This window comes from Poecilia latipinna, unplaced genomic scaffold (assembly GCF_001443285.1).
Source record: "Poecilia latipinna isolate Pla-1442-1.1 unplaced genomic scaffold, P_latipinna-1.0 Scaffold1254, whole genome shotgun sequence".
Lineage (NCBI taxonomy): Eukaryota > Metazoa > Chordata > Actinopteri > Cyprinodontiformes > Poeciliidae > Poecilia > Poecilia latipinna.
The window spans coordinates 56,135-72,021 of record NW_015113870.1 but is presented as its reverse complement, the minus strand read 5'-3'; positions in this window follow the sequence as shown (position 1 = coordinate 72,021).

Sequence of the window (15,887 nt, the reverse complement as noted above, 5' to 3'; positions counted from 1 at the left end):
CTTTTTTCTTTCTTCACTCTGACAGAGCATCATTCTCATTTTTTTAGACAATGATTTGCGTCCAGAGCCGGAGACTTAGAGGAGGTCGGTTCGGGCTGGGCTGGCTCTGAAACTCAAACATGAGCTCACCGGGGCTCCTTTGACTTTGATGCTGAGGAGCCACTGCCCTCTGAGCCGCGCTGCGGCAGGTCGGTGATGTCAGGGGCTGCCAGGGATGTGCGCTATTGTGCGGCCGCAACCTTAGGAGAGATTATTTCAGGAGCTGCGTGGCATTAAACGCGCTACTATAAATACACGGGCTTTTATTAATAGAGAGAAAAACATGGCGCATGAAGCGCTGGCTCCAGAATCACTATGAGGTGAAACCAACACCACAAAAACACCCAGTTTCCACTCATCCGCAGGGGAATTTATTACCTTGTTCCTCTTATAATACAGCATGTTTGTTCTGCTTTGGTCCAGCAGAACCAAAGAAAGAAAGACGGCAGCCATGTTGGATTGATAAATCAGAAGAAACTTTGCTTCGATAGAGTAGAGGGTTACGTTTGAGTTCATAGTTAACGTAAATGTGTGTGTTGGGTGATTTGTTGTGACCTTAAGCGCGGCGTAGGGGGGGAGGGGGGTGGGAGTGGGAGGGAAGAGGACCAGAGGTTCTCAGAATAGACAAAGCCAGAGTCCAGCATTCCTGATTGGTTCTGTAAATTGGTCCCAAACGAGCTTCACAACACACACACACACACACACACACACACACACACACACACACACACACACGACCTAGCAAAAGACCATAAGCTTTGATGTTTTATTAGGCCGTTCTTTGATAGACCAACAAACATAGAGGATAGCTGATAAGTGTAACAAATTAAAGGTGCATGATTTCCTTTTTCTCATTTTGTCCTTTACAATTAAAAAATATGGAAAGTGTGGCGAAACTTAGTATTTGGTTACACTTTATAGAACCACATTCTGCTTCTAGTGCAAATGTCTTACACTTGAAATAAGACAAAACTAACTTACAAGAAAGTTTTTAGCAAAATATAGGAGTGGGGTTTAAGGCCATAATTCCTTAATATCGATGATAAAAATTACTAGTTCCACTGGCAGATTGTTTCACTTATTATAAGTCATTTTTCTTATAATAAGAAAAATGACTTATTGACTTGATATTAAGTCATTATTGACATTATTGACTTGATGAAATAAGTCAATAATTCATCAATAATTGATGAATTGTTGACTTAAAGCAAAGAAATCTTACAAAAAGTTACTTGTAAGTTAATTTTGTCTCTTTTAAAGCCTGCTGAGATATTTTCACTATAAACTAAACACAAATACTTTGTAAGATTTTGAGTTTTTTTCCCCCCGAAGCGGTTTGGATTCAAGCAGATTTGATGAAGGGCATCTGAGAGGATCAGTTTTGAGGTCTTGCTTAATATTCACTGGGTCATTCTGAAACATAAAACCCAGAGAGTTAAGCCTCAGACGTTTCAAAGCTCTGGCAGATTTAGAGTCAAACTCATTTTCCTTCAACCTCAAAGTTTGTTTCTGATTAGAAATGAGACACACATCACTCAGAAGAACATAAAAATATTTTTAATTCACCTTATATTAAAAAAAAATTATTTGATTGTTTAGAATGATATGCATAGTTTTCCACATGTAATTTTTTTTTTTGCATTATAGCATCGAACCTCTTCTTGTAGTTTCTTATTGTCCTTTTGTCTGTTTCCGTGGTATTTTGCCGATTTGTTTCCCAGGCCTGATCTTTTAGCTCCCTCCACAGATTATCCAAAAGATCGACCAACAATCTTCCATCCAGCGGTCCACATGTCAAGCCCCGCCTTCTGAATTCAAACTGGCCAATCACCTCGGCCTTCCAGAGTGGGAAACAGGAAACAAAGTTTACCTTCACATATTTATATAATTAACAATTATTTGTCAATAATAAAATATCAAACAAACATTTTATGTATGAAGATCTAGAATTTACAAGTCATTTCATTCTTTAAATTACTTAAACTTTTAAACCAATCAAACTGCGGCTCTTAGCTGCGTACTTCCTGTAAAAGAGCCGGGTTTGAGGTGGGCTTCCTGTTTAGCAAGGACCCAAGATGGCTGCCGCAAAAGGCGCGCCCACACGGTAACAAACATTTCATCAGTACATTAACACTGAATGTTCAAATTTAAAAACTCTAGAGCTAGAAAAAAAAGGTTAGTGGAAAAATTTAACATATTTAAAACTTCTGAGTAAAAACAAACACAACATTTAAAAACCAGTTCAGTTCTGGTTCATCTTTTTTAAGCTTTGAAGTAAATATTTTAAAGTCAGACATGTTGTTAAAATCAAACGGTCCTGCTCAATTTTCATTTCACAGTCACGACTCGCAGTGCTTTTATTGTCATCCTGTCTCTGAACAAATGCAGGGTTAGGGTTGTAATGACTCAGGCTCTATGTAACCAATGCATTTATGAAGCAGCTTAAGAAAACAACAAAAACTAATAAAGTTGCCAAAGCTCATTAGGTTATGTTTCTTAATAATGTTCCAGTGGTCAGGAGGTGTGACGACTGGTTTGAAACGTGGGATGTTGTTTTATAAGCTAACCCTTTTAAACTCCTCCACTACATTTCCTCTAAGCTCGTCTGCTTTGTCTTCATTGTGCTGTTTGTTAACTAAAACAAAACAGAAATATAGAACAGCTGCATTTCTACTGAGAGTAATTTACACACAGTTGCTGTTTATGACTTCTACTTGATTTTATTTAGAGGCATCTAACTGAGAAGGGTTACAAATGTGCGCCACACTTTTTAGATTTTCGTTTATTTTGTTTCAGTTTTCTTCCTTTTCACTCTTATGCTTTGCGTACATTGCATACTGATTAAACAAAAAAAACATTGCTTGTGTTTGTGGCATGACAAGTTGTGAAAAACGTTGTGAACAGTTGGTTGAGTGGCGTGGCGGAGGGAGCGGAGGGGCGTGTGATCCCGGTTGACGCCGTTATCTGTCGCCGTGGCAGGCGGGAGAGGTGTTGCCGTGATGGCTGCAACTTTTCTTGGGCATCAGTGAGATAAAGCGGGCCGGCCGGGAGCTATTCTGGGACGAGGGTCTCTTCAGAGAGGCAGCGGCTGGTTTGTGTACCCTGTCACTCGGTGCGCCGTTAGAAGAAGAAGAAGAAGGAAAAAAAATGGCATGTTGATAACACGCGAGGAGGAGACGAGTTCCCAAAGTCCCCAGAGCTGCTGGCTTTAAATAAGTCCACAAACACGGACACTCCCGTCCCGTAAAAGCACACACACGCACACGCGCGCGCACACACACACACACACCGAAAACAGAATTAAGAGTGTACGCGAGGCTTGCATCGTTGCCCCTGCACATCTCTCTGCACCGCTTCGCTGCAGCTCCCTGCAACAGCTGACCTCTCCAGGCCGCGGCTCTCCTTACGCTCCCTCTGCTCCTCAAAACCATTTGGGTCTCAGCGCAGTCGGGCTTGTTCCCACACTGATTCACCCGTGCGATGTTTGTGTGTTTAATTTGGAAGTGAAGTCAAAGAAAGAGAGCTGAGCTGAGTCAAGGCTCCAGGACATCCAGGCGTCCGGCGACCTGATGGGACCTGAGTGAAGGTTTCCTTGCTTTTCACCCGAGTCCTTCAAATCAAACCAAGTTATTGTCAAATGTTTGTGCAGCAAAAAAAAAAGAAACTACGTTTTTTGTTTTGTTTGTGCCTCTATCATTTTAAAGATATCCCTAAATGTTTCCAGAGGTCATCAAAGGTCAACCAATTCCACCACATTTAGAAAAATAAACAAATGTTGTGGTGGAGAATTTTTTGTTAACTGCACAAGGCACCGCAAACATAAAATCATATAAATGTCAGTTTTGTTTGATTTTGCTAACATGTGGTGGAGAGAGGGAAGGTTGACCTCTGGTGACCTCTGGAAACTTTTTTTTTTCTTTTGAAATCTTAGAAATTATAACAGCACAAACAAAATTTATATTGCACAAATGTTTGACACCAATTCCATTTAATATGAAGACGACAGCGGCATGACTTCACTCAGGTCAGTTCGACAGTTTGCTGATGTACATTGTGACGTTCTGGACACCAAACCCGACCCGGCGCGGTCGGCTGCGGTCGCTTCAGGTCATCCACCCAGAGCCAGCAGGAGAAATTAACTGCAGCCGGACTGGGATTAGTTATCCCAGGTTTTTATTTTTATACCAGCAACAAAATCGGGACCAAATGTGTAAAAATTCAAACATTTTCTTACTCTTAAAAAAAAAAAAAAAAAACTAGAATAAGTTGCAAAATATATTATTGTTATTGTGATATTTTCATTTAACTAATATTTTTCTTCTGACTGGCAGTGATAACGTTTTGTAGTGCCAACCTGAATCAGATAAGATAAATCGGTAGCACTGTTGCCGTGGAGCCGTTCGCTCTTGGTTTCAGATTTTCTGCACCGCCTGTGATGGATTATTGTTTATTGATACCTGTTGTATGTTGTCCTATTATTATCCAAAATGTCATTTCCTTTTAAAATCAAATGTAGGAAAACATCTTCCAACCGACAGCTGCTGGGGGAATGAATAACTGTATACTGATATAAAAATACTCAGGGCGTTACACTGACTCAGCTAATGTCTACCTGTGTATCAAAGTATACAAAGTTATTATTATTTTTATTTCAAATGTAAAAGATTTTGAAAATCAAAAAAATACATGGAGGTTTATGGTGTGAAAAAGATAAATAGATAGAAATGTTTTTACAACAGCAGTTCTTAGTCCTGTTAGCAGCAAGGTGACTTATAAATATAGCAATATTTAAGAGTAAAGCAACAAAAAAATGTTTGAAATAGTTTGATTTATTTAAACGTCCTATAGTGAGTAAACTAAAAGAAGAATTTTAAATGCCGGTGAAAATGCCGTCGGTGGGGTTTGTCAGAGGAAAAGGTGATGGAAAGATGCTAAATGTGACACTTTTATGACTGGGAAATATGCAAACGGTATAACAACCAGTTTTGATTATTAAGAGATAACCAAAGTTTAAAACCTGAAGTTGTACCGTCCAGAGATGAGAAGTACCTAATTACATTTAGTAGAGTAGTTAAAAGAAACAAACTAGGAATAGTTTTGCTGTATCACTTTTTTTACTTTTAATTGAGTAAAATTTCTGAGGTAACTTCACTGTCTGAAGAACAAGGATCTTAATCTAAATGTATTTTTACACCCTCTGAGCCAGTAGAGCTGTTCTCACTGGAAACATGTTGCTCTGTTCTAACATAAATATACACACATTACCTACTGTAAGTTTTAGTTTATTAAGTTTTATGTTGACAATTTGGATCCTTAAAATTTGCTACCTAATAATGTTTTTTCTTTCAAGTGTAATGTTGCAAGATAAATATTTTTTTAAATATTTCATTCCGTTTAAATCTAGTAAATATGTAAAAAAACAATAATTCAACTGCAGTTGATGCCGATTTTCAGCTGAAACTGGTTTAAAAATAAAGGGTTAATATGTAACAATTAACACAAATTGTATTATATAATTATTAAGAATAAAGATATTCTTTATTTCTCTGGTTAAATGTGTTTTTGACCTCGCAGGGCCCTTCAGCTCCCTTGCACGTTTCCTGCTCTCTTTCCGCTTTAAAGCGGCTGTTTTCGGCCCTCAAAGGTCGCCGTTTCATTGCTGTAGCAGTAACCTAAACTCAGAGGGGTGAAGCAGAGATTCGTTTTGGATCAAAGCATTCATCGCCGGTGGATATTTCTGTAATCGCTTCATGCCTGCCCACAATACCTTGCAGCAACTGTGTGAGCTCAGGTCTTAGCCGCCAGCTCAGCGGCGTGGAGACGGGCAGACGCGTGGCACAAACACACTCTAAAGCCCCAATTACTCGCTCCCCCACCCCCACCACCCAACCTCCATCAGTCTCACACACACACACACACACACACACACACACACAGCCGATAGCAATATGCAGCAAGAGTTAATCAGTCTTTTAGCGGTTTAGGGGCCTGGGGGGCCCCTGACATTGCGCTCTGGCTCCAGACAATACCCCATCCCTCATTGTGCTAAGTTGCGGTGCGGGTCAGAGGAGCTCAGCCCGTGCGGCCGGCCCTGCCCTCGGTATGCAAGGCAGCCCTCAGCTGTCCATCTATTTCAGGAGCATGGAGGCATACCTCGGTCCAGCTGGGGCATCGGAGACAATGGACACACGGCCTTATCCAAACAGAGGCCCGCAGACAATCCGACGCACTCCAGAACCCCAGCATAGCTGCGCCGCGGCAGCTCTCCTGTCCAATTAAAATGAAGTAAAGAGTTAACAAGGCTCTCTGCCTGTGTGACTCGTGAGGTGCGTCCTGTCCTCTACATACTTGTGGAAAATAGCGAGAAGGAAAGATATTGTAGGAAAACTTTGTTACAGTTTGCAGCCGGCCGTGTTCAGGTTACATGAACAAGACGGGACGAGACCAAAGTCGGACGTTTTAGCTGACATGCAAAACGTTGCGAGTGCAACAAAACTAGAAATGCACTTCACCATCAACATGCTGGTGGCAGCATCATGATGTGGGGTTGCCTCTCTTCAGGACAGACAGAGATTCTGGTTAGTGTCAGGGGGTTAAACTCAGTGAAATCCTAGGGGGCAGGGGGACTCCGGGAATCTGTTAGAACGTCCCAGTCAAAGTTCAAACCTAAAGTATTTTTATTTTATTGTCCTGTTTAGCAGTGTGGAATTTAGAATTATTGCATGAGTGTCAAGATGAGGCCCAACAGACTAAGTAAACATATATATATATATATATATATATATATATATATACACACACACAGAGGAACTGTACATGAAAACTTATTAGAATTTGCATTGGATTTATTTCAAGTATAATGGCCACGAAAATGTTTAAAAGTAAAGTAGGTAGGAAAGAAGTATAGAGAGAACACGAGTCTGCCTCTAAACCTGCAGAAAGAGAAAAAAACAAAACGGCAACGACATATGCATATATAGTAATAAGTTATAATACAACTGGAAAGTACTCAGTAAAACTGAGAGTGTATCTGACAAACACCTGAATTTAAACACCTCTGTGTGTGTGAACTAGGTTTTTATATCCTTGTGGGGACCTATTTCTGTTTACAGAGTGGGGTTGGGTTAGTGTAAGGGTTAGGCTGCAGAAAATGAATGGAAGTCAATGTAAAAACATGACTGTGTGTGTGTGTGTGTGTGTGTGTGTGTGTGTGTGTGTGTGTGTGTGTGTGTGTGTGTGTGTGTGTGTGTGTGTGTGTGCTGGATATTCTACCCACTGTGAGTAACTTCACTGAATGAAGAACAAATATTATAACCACAAATATACCAGATGCAGAAACAGACCTGAAGTTTATGTTGAAGTGAGACCTCTTCAAACACCAGCTTTGTTGATCTCTTGTTCGATCCTTTCTGCTGAGAAACGTAAAAAGGTTGCAGTAAACATTTTATTGTTAGTGGATGTACTTTACCCTGTTTTAACATACATACACATGCTGGACTAGTTTAATAAGTTTTGTACAAACAAAATAAAAAAGTATATCTTCTACCTTTATTTGATATTTTGTAATTGTGTCTTTATTTGTATTAATCTCAAGCTTTGCACATAACTTTGTTTCTTTTTTTTTGTCATGCAACCATTTTTAAATGATCAATCCGATTTTTCTGATCAGTTATTCAGTACTTAAGTTGCCTTTTCACCAAATACCTTTTAACTTTTTCTTGAATAATTTATTTTATAGATATTTCTTACTTTTACTTGAGCTACTTCAACCCAGCTCTGCATGCACTCCCAAAGACTTGCAATCAAAGGCGGTTCAAAAGACATCAAACACTCTTAGTGTTTAATAAAAGTGAATGGCACGCTTTTGTCAAACATTTTTTCCCCCATTTTATATCCATGTGTTATTTTGTGCTGGTTGGTTGATCACATAATATCCCAGTAAAACACTTCAAAGCTGGAGGTTTACCATTTTATGTCAGTTATGGCTTTAATTTGTTACATCAAATCCCACAGAATTAAATTAATAGTACTTTTTCTTAAATTTACAAAATAATGTGTTAGTTAACCCAAAAGGAAGTGTTACTTAATCTGATGGTAGATAACATTATTTGTTTCTTCTCCAAAATGTCAGACAGCTCATCGTAAACTCATCTGAGGACATAAGCGGTTAAAATCACCTCTTCCATTTTGATTTGAGCAAAGTCATGGTTTCTACAGAGACCTGGAAAGGAATCGGTCGTAGCTGCTCAGAGAGACCTTCAGCCGGTGACCCGCAGGTTCCTCGCTGTCAGGATCGTCATAGGTTCACCTAATTTACTGTCAGCAACTTTTGAGGGCCTGCTAAGGACGCTCAGCCACGCAGGCAGCGGCGCTCGGCATTTCGCCATTGATTGCTGTTTAAACCGAGTTGCTGTCACAATGAGAAGCATTTCAGTGGCCTTGCAGTTCACCCAGCCTCCCTGCTCTGCTGTATTTTCCCCGTTTTGAGTGCATAGACTGCACCTCTGCCACAGAGGTCGGGCCCTACTGTCGCCGGTGGCAACTGCTCGCAGGACAACAAGGGGTCACATGCTCACGTTGTGGGCTCAGTCGGATCGCTTCGCCGGCACGCAGGAACCCGGCACGTCACCTCGTCTGAAACAGGTGGAGAGCCAGGTGCGTTCAGGTCCGTGTGGAGAAGAGAAAGTCCTGACCAGATTTGGTCATCACGCTGGTAAACGGTAGAAACAAAAAAAAAATGAATACATTTAGCTAAATCAGAGTATTTAATAAAAAAATAAACAAACAAAAACACCTACCTACCAGGGCTGGGTGATGTGTAGACTTAGAATTGTATCACGATATTTTGTGGTACTGTCATGGTAACTATAAAATTGATGATGAAACTATTTAGGTATCTGCATGGCACAGCATTCATAGCACCGCAAACGTAGATGCTGGTCTTTAAAAACATTCCTATTTGAGATAAGATTGTTCAGGACGACACTTGGTTAAAGAAGTGTGAGTTATATCACTAAACTGCACAATGATCATTCATTTAGTCATATTTTTGAGGGTCACACTGCTGGGATACTAAAGTATGTCTTTAATAAAAAAAAAATTTAACATTTAAAATTTATTGTGACATCAAAGGAACTTTTTATCATGACAAGAAATGTTTTGCCATAAATGATAAATGATGCTCCTTGCAAGTAAACAAGTAAAGTAAAAGTTATTTCCACAAACAAAACAGAATTACTAATAATCCGTGTCTTACTCTAATAATTTGGAGTACATGTCATAAAATCAAAACTTTGTTTAATTCTGGCCTTTAAATTGCAAAAATGTCAAGGAAAAAACCCCCACGTTTTGTCGAACTAGAACCACAAAGTTAAATCAGTTTTGATGGGATTATTTTTTTGTTGTGACTCACCAGTACAGAATATCACATAATTGATATAAATCATGCAAAGTCTTGAGGATTTGTACCGGTGAAAGTCAGAAAGCTGTGGCCATTCCTGAATCTGTGGCGACCTCTGACTGAAGACTGTTGAGCCACCTCGGCGAGCGAGCAGCTCAATGTCGCGGCAGCAGAGATTATATTCTCCAGTCCTGGATGACACCATCAGTTGTTGACAAACTCTGCTAATCCACCTCATTTGCTTTTCCCGCTTCTCTTTCAATCTTTCTCTGCCGGTATAGTTAGAAAGCAAGCCAGAGAGGTTGGAGTCGTTGATATGATCGTTTACCGTTATGATTGATTTGCTCTCTGCATCCATAAAGCCTCTAATTCAACTCCTCTAGGATTTGGGGTCATAGTTCAGGTTTTATTTGACTTTTGGAGATGCTAATCATGTGTAAAAACAATACCTTGTTGTCAAAGTTGCACATCATAGCAACTCTTAATTTGTGTAATCACAACACACAATTTTTAAATGGTGATTTTATTCCTTAAGACAAAAAGCAATGTGGAAACCATGAATTAAACCTGATTCACACCTCTTTTTTTTTTTTCTTTTTCTTTTAGAAAGTTTAGTTGATTTTCACTCGCCACACCAAGAAACAGTGACTGACTTCAGACTGGATGTTATTTAGTTTTATGGAGCAGGACAGTTACTTTGCAAAGCAAAACGTGATAGCATTACCAGTTATTGGGTTATGGTTGCCGTTAAAATAAAATGTTTAAATGTGACCAAGAAGTCACATTTAGACATTTTAGACTTGTTTTCAGCACTGTACATTATTTCCCAATCTTTTTTTATTATTCTTGATTACATACTATAAAGATATCTGCTGTAAAAATAAAATTCATTCTAGGGTTGGTTCCCTTGGATTAGAATTTTATAAGTATATCTTGCAGTGCTATTATGATAATAATAAAAATGACAATTAAAAAAAATTTTGTTTCTTTTTAAGTAATTGTATGATTGTGTATGATTTATAGTGCCACAAACACAAATGCTACTTTTGGGAAACATTCTAAATAATCTTCTTTAGGACACCAGTCATTTAAAGAAGTGTGATTTGTGTCACTAAATTGCATAAAGTGACTGGAATAATCATATTTTCCAATTTACTTATATCTATTTATGCTCTCATGGAACAAATATTGGAGAAAATAGAAGAAAAAAAACAACTGTTAGTTATTCATCATTAATTGAAATTTATTGAATTTAAATTCTCATTGTGATAATAAATGTTTCGCAATAAATGATGAACGATACGATAAATGTCTACAGTAATTCATTCTGATAACTGCAAATTAGAAACTAAAACCCAACAGTTTGACCAAAGTGACGGGTTTTCCGTCTCCACTCATGTTCCCAGTATCCCTCGGCGTATTTCAGAAGCTCCGTTTTAACTTCACACATTCCGGCGCCAGTATGAACCACGGAGCGCCGAGCGGCTCTAGATTTTCAGCCCCACACTCTCGGTCCCGCACAAAGTTGTTTCCCCCCGCAGACCTCCGAGAGACCCTGCCAACATTTAGCAGTTTTTCTGCGGCACGCGGGGCCCCCGGCATGGGGAGCGGTGAGAAGTCGGTGCAGCAGCAGGTGAAGGCGGCCCCGAGGGAAAACTCCCGAGTCTCTGCTTCCCTCACGGAGACGCAACAGAAGGATCAGCTCGGCATCCGGAGGAGCGCTACTTGCAGCGGCCCAGGCGCTCGGACAGCTGGCACCACGAGTACGTCTCCATCCTACACACTCTGGATTCAGCTCCGTGTTGTCCGACAGAGGGCTGCTGTCGCCTCCTGGTTGGCGGCGCCAGAGGGAAGAGAGGAACTCAAGTTGTAGGTTTCCCCCACAGAGAGAAAGGTTAATGGTCACTATGTCGGCTTAAAAAGTGGAGACACTTGTTATGGCCCTTTGGTAAAAGCTGTTAATCTAAGCAATGCTGCCCTCTACCGCCACAAAACATGAATCACAGGTCTGCCACCAAGTCGTCACTCCGCCGTCATGGCAGAAATATGAATGCTGATTTTTTAAAAATACAAAGGGTGACGCTTACAAATCTACATGCGGATGATTACTGATTTGTGCTTTTTACTGTGCTTTGCAAAAATATTCATACCATACAAACTTGTCCACATTTTGTCACTCTACAACCTCAGGCGCCAGTGTAGTTTATTGAGATGTTCTGTGATAGATCTATATGAAATGTCCCATATTTGTGAAGTGGAAGAAAATGTGTTTTTCAGAGCCGAAAGTGTGCCATATATTAGTATTCACCTTTACTAGTCAGTACTTCCTTTGGCTGCAAAAACAGCCATAAGTCTTATGGTCTACCTCTCTACCAGCTTCGTACATTTAAAGACTAAAATTTTAAACTGAATTGAATTTATTTCATACTGATGAAATAAATTCAATATTAATCAATATTAATCAGTCTGACTACATTAAAACAACCATACAAATATGACAGATTTAGCTACAAGAGTTTATTTTCGTCTGTAGTCCCCTGGCAGATTGATAGTAGAAAGTAAAGTAAAATAATTGACACACATACATCTACAAAGGCACATATCATTTACTGAAAATTACAAGAAATGGTTAATAAACAGCACAAGTTGTTGATTTTAAAAATCAAGTTACATCCATTAAAGACAAACTGAGCTGGTACACTTCACAAATGGACATATTGAATATTGGACACAAATGGGTCGTCACTTTCCTCCAGTTCTGTTGAGAGCTGGGGGCCAAAGCTCCGGAAAACTGTTGTGGGACGTTGTTGAAAAGGTACCCAAGTCATACAGTTTAAAAAACATTACCTCCTTTACCAGCAGGGGGAGCCATCGCTCAAAGCGTGACGTGTTCAACATATGGTCAGCTGGGTCAAAGAGGAAACACAAAAGGAACCTTATTATGAGTGAGCTGTTCGGCACCTTGCAGGCAGCTGGCTCCTGGTATTTCAAAACAGGAAAACAAACTAACACGTTTAATAACTCACAAAGGTACAGCACCGTTTCTCTGATTTGGAACTTCCTGTGCCCGTTTTGCTTGTCCTCCTGGCAGAACGGAGGACATTTTCACCTCTCATTTATTAATATGATGTTTCTGCGTGTTTTCTCAATGACAGGAAGAGGCTATCTCATAGGAAGTGGAAGTAGGAGCGTCCCTCTCTCACACACATGTACCCCCGCCCCCCTCCCTGCATGGACAGCCCATCCTGTAGCTGGAAGCTTTGTGAGCCAGGAACTACCCCGTTTTGCTAGTCCATGGCTGCCTGCTTGTATTTTGGTACTCGTCATCCTTTCTGACCTGCTGGCCCGATCCTGGCGCCAGGAGTCTCCACACCTCCCCCTCCTCCCCCCAGACCCCACGGATAATTCAGACCAGCTGTTGCAAGGTGCCTTTCCTCCCACCCACCACATATTCACACTTGTCTCCGCTACAGCCTTGAGTTAGTCTCAGGGAGAAAAAGAGCTTGGCTGTGGGTTTTTCTTTCTTTCTTTTTTTTTGGGGGGGGGGGAGGCCTCAGTCTTTGCATGGGGTCTCACACTGGTGTATAAAATAAATCCAAGTCAATCACAGTCCAGCCCTGTGCTCTCATGTTATCCTCACGTTTTAAGATGCTTATTGTCCCCTGGCTCAGACTCAGATGCTGATATTTGCTCTTTTCTTGGTTTCCCCCAATCTAAATTCCTCTCCTTTTTGCCCTACTACTCCTTTCCTAACGATCTGGAATGTGAAACGAGAGCAGTAGCCTGAATTGAGTTTTGCAGCGATGTGCCTCGGTGGGGGCTATCTCTTCAACTGGAGTCACATGAAGAGCATGTGCATCCTCGACGATCAAGTGATACCGTGAGGAGATGGAACGTTATTGTTGAGGAATGTTTGACGAATGTGCCGCAGATCGTTTGTGTGCTGTGTTTAATTTCCACTCGAAGCGCTCTTAACAGCATTATCGTGCTCCTTCGTGTGTATTGCTGAGTGTTTTTGGCATTCAGGGGCTCTGTGTAAAGTAAGGTGCCTCTCAGTCTACGGCCTAACCACAGTGGGACTTTGGACTGAGATGGAGGGGAACCCCAAGCGTTTGATCCTCGTTTTTTTCCACCCCCGGTACTGCTGAGTAATGGCCCTGCTAGTGAACTTACAGATGTGTGCATGACAGAGGTTTGGATTGTTTTTTGCCAAAGCGGTGCTGGTTCTGGTGGTGGCGTTGCGGTCGCCTCATAGAGCAGCAGTGGATCGTTGTCAGAAATGGGGGCCTGATAGAGGTGGGCGTGGGGGCTGGTGCAAAGAGCTGTTCTGGTGGAACTATGGAGGAAAATAGTTCATGCTGCATTGGGATTTCCTGCCTTTGCTCTGGTTAGCTCCCCCCTCCTCTCCTCCCTTCCTCGCCTACCCACTCGGCTCTTGACGCCCTTCAGCTGTATAGAAAGTGCTCGGACAACATTACGGCCCGAGTAAAGTTGAGTGGCTGAGTTTACGAAAAGCAGCCAGGATTTGAGGGGTGTAAGTTCAGCGGTGTCGAAGAGTTTTGCAATTAATCTCTAATATCCTGTTTTAATCCATGCATCATCCACCGGCCAGTCTTTCCTTTTTGTTTAATCTAGAGAAGTATGTTGGTCTCTTAATCTGCAGATCTGAATTATTTCCTTTTACTTCCTATTACACCAATGAAAAACCTGTTAGAATTTAACTGATAACATTAGCGTGAGAATCTACAAACATTTTGTTTGGGTGGACCAATTTTTACAAAGTACGTACATTTTAACTAAAATTAGTTTAGTTATTTTCGGAAAGTTTGAATAAAATGTACTTGTAAGAAACTTTTTGATTCAAATTAATTTAGTTCTAACCAGTAATTTATACTGACTTGAACTTTAGACACAGTCAAAATTGATCTATTTTATAACTCGTCAATCAGCCCAAACAGTCCATAAACATCAGCATAACAAAATATATGTACGCAATTTCTTAAGAATAATTTTATACACACAGCTGCTATGCGTTGCTTTTTAATATAAATGTTGGATTTGAACAGTGGCTGGGTCAGTAATGGGTTGTAGAAAACACGAGAAGGAGCCTCGCGTCTTTACAGGCGGCCATTTTTAAGTATTCTGAGTCTGACATCACTTAACCTCTTCCACAGGATAAAACAGGAAATGACAACACAGTAAAATGTTGTTTTATGGTTATGTTAATGTCAGTGGATCCTAGAAAGACAGTTTGTTCTCTGAAGCTGACATTAGCCTTTTAGCTTCTAAGTGGTTGGCACAAGCTAGACAAAGCTGTGTTCAGTGTTCACAAAGAATTGGTCATAATATTATAGACAGCAGGCAATATGTTATCTAGTGGTATATACTCAGCATTGCTTTGTGATCCATATTCAAAAATGATTTATCGTACTTGAATATTGTTTAGATATGATTTATTCTTTTCAATCCACTCCTTGATATTTGACATTTGCCACCTTAACATATTTTTGCAGTTTAAAACCTCATATAATAACATGCTGGCTCATAACCCATAGCCTAACCCAGGCCTGGCTCAGTCCATAAATGACACAGAAATGAGTTCACAAACGAACCCAAATTAGGTTGTTTTTCACCCAGCAGCTTTTAGAGTGTGTAAATCTAAAATCTAAATGGACTTGAAGCTTGCAAATAACTTGAAAATGATTAGTACGTACTCGGTTTCACAACTGCAGTTATCACAGCCAAACAACTGCAGATGAATCACAGGATCCTCTCCATCTCAGCTGCTGAGCCACACTTGAATTATAAGTAATAAATACTTCCACTGTTTAAATAATGAAGTCATCTGGTTTCCCCTCCATGTTTTAAAAGTGGTTCTGGGATTAGGGCTTACAGATTACTGCAACAGTGAAACACTTTCTATCCATTTCGACATGGTGGCATGTAAACGTGTCCCCAGAGCTGCTTGTTGCCAACGACTAACTGCATTAAAATGCTAGCAAGTTAAACTTTAGCATTAGTACGGTAGCTAAGCCAGCTAACGCTGCATCCAAACTAAAGATCTTCTTCCAGCACAGACATTTTCGCAATCAAAACTACTCAGTTTTACTGAGTTGGTGAATCACTTCATAATCCAACTTGAATAAACAATTACATTCTGATGAAATGTTTGGTGGGACTCTTTTTACCAAAGAAGGATAGCGTTGTCATAATTTTAATGAGTAATATTCAATAACCTCCAAAATGAAGGTTTGTGTGCCACAGGAAGAAACTGAAGTACCTGGAGAAACTCCACGCAGACACAAAGAGAGTCGACTAACTCCACACAGAATGACCTATAGCTCAGATTTAATAATGAGGCGTTCATAATTATTTGAACAGTTAAGCCCAGAATCATTCATGCTTCTGGCATATTTAGATTTAAAATGATTTACGTTCATCCAAGACG